Source organism: Triticum aestivum, chromosome 4B, assembly GCF_018294505.1.
Source record: "Triticum aestivum cultivar Chinese Spring chromosome 4B, IWGSC CS RefSeq v2.1, whole genome shotgun sequence".
Lineage (NCBI taxonomy): Eukaryota > Viridiplantae > Streptophyta > Magnoliopsida > Poales > Poaceae > Triticum > Triticum aestivum.
Window position 1 is genome coordinate 181,671,546 of NC_057804.1, and position 6,835 is coordinate 181,678,380.

Sequence of the window (6,835 nt, forward strand, 5' to 3'; positions counted from 1 at the left end):
AAGAAAATATAAGGATATTTATTTTGGAATTTAAAACAAAAAAGAGGCTAGCCAACTCACCTCCAGGATGCTCCCCCGATTTCAGCCTTCGTTGGCCGTTGGATGGTGGTCAAAATAGTCTTCTGCGTGATCTGGAACGTTGGATGGTTGCGCTGCTCGTTTTCACCGCGTGGTAACCTCGCACTGGCCAATGATGTGTGGGCTCATACGATGTGCTGGTTGGCTGGGTCAACCGTTTCGTGGTGCGTGCACACCGTGTCCCTGCACGCCGCGTGCACATCGCGCTGATTGCGGGAGATCGTGCGAGAGCAACACCCGTTGGTCACCGCCCCGCACAAACCCTACCCTTTCCAGTGCTCCCAAATCGACGCAGCCGCCTCCCCTCTCCCTCCCTTCCTCCCCAAACGCGTCGGCCGCCTCCTCTCCACCTGCCATACCGCGTCCCCGCTGCCGCCATGGCCTCTTCAGGAGGCACGCCCGTCCATGGTGTGAAGCAGCAGACCAGGATCTGGATGAGGAAGAGGAGATCCGGGCGCCCCAACGGTGGATCGATCGATGCGAGGTGACAACGAGCTCCTCCGGACGTGGGGGAGCAGCGAGGCCGGAGATCCAGTCGGCGCATGCGGGTCGAATTAGCTGCAGCGCTCCGGTCCCCAAGCCGCCTCCAGGCTCGCTTCCTCCATCCTCCCACGTCGATTGCACCCCTCCTCCCGCATCTCACCCATCTCGATGGATGGCGTGCGGGCACAGAGGCGAGGTTCTCCGGCGGCGGCGGGAACCTCCAGGCAGAGCGACCCCATGGATCCGTCCCTGCAGGAGAAAAGGAATGAGAGGAGCAGCGGCGCTGGCCTCTCCTCTCCCTGCACCGCCGCTGTCCTGCGTTGTCACTGACGTCCCCAAGTGCTTCTCTCCAGAAATGGTGCCACCATGTCCAGATCAAGTCAAGCGCCAGGTGAAGTTTCCTCCTGATTTTATTTTGTTTAGCATTTGTGTGGAGCTTGAATCAGATCTGTGTAACTTGGAGATGCTTTTTTTCTGCACGGATACTTGCAGACATATGGAGGAAGATTAGTTAGTAATGCCCATATGAATTTGAACGTACAATTTATAGACATCCTTCAATTGCATTACAAGCCCTGGAAGAGCGACACCAGCCAGGTAGGCCTCTCCCTCCTCTCCATGCTCCACATGAGGTGTGCAGGTCACCACCGTGACATATCGTCTCTGCTCTCGCGGTTATGCCTTACTTGCAGCATGTGTGATGTGTGCGTGCTTACTGATGTGTGGCAATTTCTTAATTATAAGTCCCAGTTTATGCACTTTCTAGAAGGATGACGGTAAGGAGGGGCTACCTTTTCCTCAGAGAGGACCCTAACTGAACTTTGTATCGAAGCTTTGTGTGTGTTTCTCCTTAATCTGTGTGTAAATTCAGAGTTCTAATCACCATCCTGGTGTTTGCTGATTTCAGGCATTGTATGGGATGGATCTATCATGCTGAGATTAGTTGTAGACTTCCTTGCTGAACCCTGCATGGAGCAATGCATCCCCAGTTTGCTTCCAGAGGAGGAAGGGGAAGAGGTGAACCTGCTTGTTCTTCATTTATTCCTAAATAAATATCTAATCTCTTGGGGTTATTAAGAAGAGGGTCAGTATTGCCCGGAACCATAAGGTATTCTATACTGTGTTACAAGATATCTTGTGATTCGTGTGTGTTTTCTACAAGCATCTAACTTGTTGTTTGGTGATATATATATGTTGACAGGAAAGTCTAAGCATTCCGATAGTTAGAAATACATATATTTCAGTTGCAACAAAATTGTATAGAATGATGAATGAATATTAACTAAGTCATTCACACAAACAAAAAAGTATTGCATTTAGAGTGTATATCCAGTTATTAGTTCATGAAGTGAGACAGATAAAAAACTGATTCTTAAATATGAACAAACAGATAGAATCTCGGCGTCTCGCACAACTGCGACACCTTCGCCTTATTGTTGTTACCTATTCTGCATCCTTTCTCGGTTTTGATTCCCTGATATCCAATTTATCTAAATGCCACAATTTCTCAGATCTGAGAGAGGAGAGGAACAGAAGAATCCATTAGAAGAATTTAGTGAAGAACAAGGTGACTCTCTCTCTCTCTCATGTGAACACGGTTCATTTTGATGTTATGATTTGTGCTAATGTAAATATGAGTTATGCATATATTGTCTAAATGTATTAGAAAAATGGTCTGGTTGCGCAAACATTTGGTAGACACTTTTTTTATTCAAGATGGAACAAGTTGTTTGGATGTATTCTGTTACCGATATTCATGTAAATGGCTTGCACACTTTGTTTTGTTATAAAGTAAACATATGGGTGTATGGTTATCGGAATTCAGAGGTCCTGCGATGGCATCAAGAGCCTCTCTGGTTTTGATTTTCTGATATAAAATTTAATCTTTACCGAACAATGTGAAATAGATTGGAAGAAGAGCATATATAAGGACTGACCTTTTCATGTTGCTTTCTTCAGGGCAATGTTTATTGACGATTTTTTGCTTTGGAAAACACTTTCCGTATGCTGCCTGAAATGGATTCTTCATAACGTTGTCTTTGAATTCGCACCAAATTCAGTCACAATTCAATACTGATTAAAGCAATAGGAATTTCACCGGCAAGTGTTTGTGAGTCGTTCTTGGCATATATTGTCCTATAGTAATACTTGATGTAGTTATTGAATCGAGATATCTGGATTTATTTACTTCCATTTGACTTATTCATTCTGGGATGAATTTTGTGTTTGCCTGCCTTTCACCTCTACACACCATCATTGTTTTCTTGATGTTGTCACCCATGTGTTAATGTTGTAGAAGATGTATCATTTGACTTCTTTTAGGTTCTATTTTTTTACTGAGCATACGTGGATGCCCATGAAGTGTTCATTGTTTTTTTAACAAGTAAATATTGATGCACAGAAGATTTATATGGTAGTTTCCATTCTGGTTTACATGGGTAGTACCTGAAGCTTATTTATATTTCCACTCCTGTGGATTTATTTGAGATTCTTGATTCTTGACATATCAGGAGTTAGTGTTGGTGTTATGTTCTACCAGATCCATTTTTTGCTCATGTTTCTTAGGTTCAATTAGTGTTCTCCATTTTTCTAATAAGTGAACGTGGACACATACAGACAGTAGAGGAACAATCACTGTTCTCTTTGTGTTTTAGCGAGTATATGTGGATGCACAGAAAGCATTATGTTCTTGTTTACAAGGTAGTACATGGAGCATATTTACTTTGTCTAAACTGTAATATTTATTTTGTCTGCTTGCATCAAAATCGAAATGCGGCTTTTGCTTGCTAATAATTTTGGTTACGGTGTGGCTGGCTACCTATTACTCAAGATGGTTCCATATTATATCATCAATTTCAGGAACCTTATCTCATATGTTGCTGATTTCATAACAGATTGTTGGCATTGTAGCTTCAAGAGACATGTATGTTGCTTATCTTTTGCCTACTGAGCACACAAAACAAATGTTTCTATGAATATATGTAAGTGAAACAACATGCTCCCATTTTTGGTCAGTTGGTGGACCTGACTAATACATATTTTTTTGGTGAGAGATATTATTCATATGTTCTCAGCCATGTACCCATAATTAATAAACTAATGGTTTTTTTGTTGGGCTGTTGCTGCCTCCAATCTTTTGCCCGGCAAACAAATGCTCAATATTTATTTGTTTTCTCCTTCCTACGAGTGCTTCGTCCTTGTATCTGTTGGTGGAATACAATGTTCTTTATTCTCCATGTTTTGGTTAATATCAATTTCCATGCTTCATGTTTGTTTACCTTTATCATTTTTGCACTGTCTTGTATTAAAACAGGATTCTTTACTCAAATCCTGCTAATAACTAAAGCCTTTCAAGGATGTTGCTTCAATATGGAAAGATGTTCCCCTGCAAGTTTTTTGATTGTTACAACAAAGACTACTTTTTGAGTTGTCGAGGCGAGTTGATGATCTAACCACTAGCGGCTGAGAAACTTCATTTAGAATGTGACGTGTCATGTACTTATAGGCTAATCGAGTGACCTTTTTGTTATCTATGGAATATGAATCTCCAAATTTTGTGCGTGCTCTAAGCAGTAAGCACTCAAAATTTGTGGTTGTAAACAATATTTAACCTTGTTATTCTTCACAAATAGTGTAATGACATAGGAAGATATAAACATGGTATTTTCTGATGGTCTCTTTTAAATTGGGCCAGTAATTTTATTTGTGTAGATAACAACATGTGGACCTCCTTCAGAGTCATGGGAAGAAAAACTTTGGGTTAAAAGCAAATTTAAACACATTGTATTTTTCGGATTTTGTGATTTATGATGTTCAGGTCAAGGATGTCAAGTTCTGCTTCTCTGTTTCGAACCTTTTATTCTCTGTTTGGCCTATAACTTGTATTGCCTTATTGGTAAAGATTTAAATTAAGCCTTGCTGCTACAAACTTTTATTTTCTTGGAGAAGATTGTATTCATTGGTTGGTGAGTTGATCTATTTGTGATTTGTACCTCGGTTGACAGAACATCTGATATTTGAAATGATGAATCGGGGATCTTAGGGTCATTAGAGCATATGTAACTCGGGAACAACGACAAGTTGTTTATGTTGAAGGTGATCACACCTTGATTGCTGGACATGATCGGATTCAGTTAGATGTGATATTGGGGTCCAAAAAGATTGAGGTTTGTACAACTCCTAAAAGTTCATCTAATCCTTTCAAGCACTCAGTCCCTTTTAGGGTTATGTTTGTTTCACCTAATTAATAATTGGAATTTGTTGGCACCAAACATTAGTCTACACTCGTATTTATGATGAGAACTATGAAAATTTATTTTGTAGTACATTGTGGTTTATTAGTGTTCTACAGACTATGGTCATTTGTGTTATGTTCTCTATTATAAACTGTCACAATATTTGGCCAAACCTTGCGTACATCCTGTACATACTTTTCTCAGTTTAAGCCCCCATTCAGCATTCTGGTGATTATGCCAATCACCGTTGTCTGAACCCTGATTTAGATGTTTGGAAGCGTGTCTAGCTGCCTTTTTCTGAGGTTGCTGACAAATATACTACTGTCTCTTCCAAAACATATGGTATGAAATTTAGCTACAACCATTTGACTGTCTCTTCCAAACCTTCCTTGCTTTTGCAAATAATACTTTATGGTTGGCACTATTGTCTATATCTGCCAAATATTTACATGTTAGTATAGCCAGAAATTCAGATGCCACACATTAGTGATGGTTTGTTATTCATCATTCCATGTTGGTTAGCCATGATAAATTTGATTTCTAGAGTAGCAGATGATTCATGTCAGGTTTCTTTTAGAGATTGAAATATGCGTTGACTCTGAAATAAGTAGTACGCCGTCCAGTTCTGCATAGGTGAAAGCATACTGATCCCATTTACATACTATGCAAAACTGGACGGCCTTCTAAATATTTAAAACTACTATTTGTTGTGTAATCTGTATCACCTCTTCATACTCTGTATATGCTTTCGACTTACTCCCTCCGTCTGAAAAAACTTGTCCCTCAAATACATGTATCTAGCACCAAGTTAGTGCTAGATACATCCATTTGAAAGATAAGCTTGAGACAAGTTTTTCTGGACGGAGGGAGTACTAGGTAAAAGTGCGTGAGAATGATGGCCTTTTATTCATTCAAGAGCTCTAAATGACACCGTTGTATTGGCAACATATTCAGTCATTTCGGATCATCTTGTTGGTGTGTGCTGTAAAATGAGTTGTGACATTTGTTGGTATGTGCTGTAAAAAACTGAAAAAAAGCAGTTCATGTTTATTTTTCTTCTGAATTTTGTTCCCCTGTAAGATGTGGCCTACTGTATACTCTTGGGATAAATGAGTTGTGACATTTGTTGTTGTCCACTATTTTCTTTGCAATTTCCCTGGTATATTGTCAACAATTTGGCGTGAACATTCCAGGCTTGTTAGAGACAAATTCATAAAAGTTTGACAATACATGTTGGCCAATTGTCAGGTAACAAAGCAAGCATATAGTTACAGAACAAAAGGATATAGTCATTTTTATGTTCCAACAAGTAAATGGCAGCGACAGAGTGGCACCCAGCCAACAAAGGATTTGAGGCCGATCAATACCCTTATGCCAATATACATGGTTCAGTTCTGGACCACAACAGTTCACATTTTTGTTACTGAAAACCCTCAGGGCCTCACCTATCCATGATGGTTGAAAGAAGTAGTAGAGAAAGATACCACACAGGCTGTTACAAAACTTATTGCTGGACCTATACATCACACATTGATCTTCACATCCATGCCCTCAACAATAAAGGGGATCAATCGCGTGATGGATGGGCTGGAGTTTGTTTCCATGGCCGACTACGCAGCGTCACCAGGATGCCCGATGGATAGCTGTTGTGCCAGCTCCGAGGTGTCGTGCAGTTCGTCGCCATGGCTGACTTTGTGCGTGACGGAGCAGATGGATGGGTAGCCCGTGGTGGTACATCAGGGACGACGTGCCGCACGGCCGCCGCCGTGCCGTCAGGCGGTGGCGAGAATGGCATGACCAGTGGCTGGATTTTGGGGGCATTGGAGGAGATAAGGAGTGAAACAGGGAAGCGGGGAAGGAGACGCCTGTTGCATTAAGATTCGGACGGGCAGTTGGCGAGCGCTAGAGTGGGTCTCACGATCGGGTCTGTATGACCCGGTCGTATAGGATTTTTTTCTGTCCCATGCCATATTAATTTCAGAAGAATAAATTCTTATTCAGATGTTCATTGTGTTTTTATGTACTGCTATATCTAAAAA

General features: G+C 41.3%; 1 long non-coding RNA gene across 8 annotated transcripts; it reads left to right on the forward strand.

Annotated features, from left to right (window-relative positions):
* Nucleotides 1-282: 282 nt before the first annotated feature.
* On the forward strand, nucleotides 283-5,932 carry LOC123091702 (uncharacterized). Of its 8 annotated transcripts, XR_006443424.1 has the most exons (6): nucleotides 284-952; nucleotides 1,054-1,158; nucleotides 1,254-1,337; nucleotides 1,469-1,669; nucleotides 2,073-2,128; nucleotides 2,521-5,932. It is a non-coding gene; the product is annotated as an uncharacterized lncRNA (long non-coding RNA). The 8 variants fall into 8 exon arrangements; XR_006443421.1 differs by having other exon boundaries at nucleotides 283-952; nucleotides 1,054-1,337; XR_006443423.1 differs by having other exon boundaries at nucleotides 1,254-1,669.
* The last annotated feature ends 903 nt before the right edge of the window (nucleotides 5,933-6,835 follow it).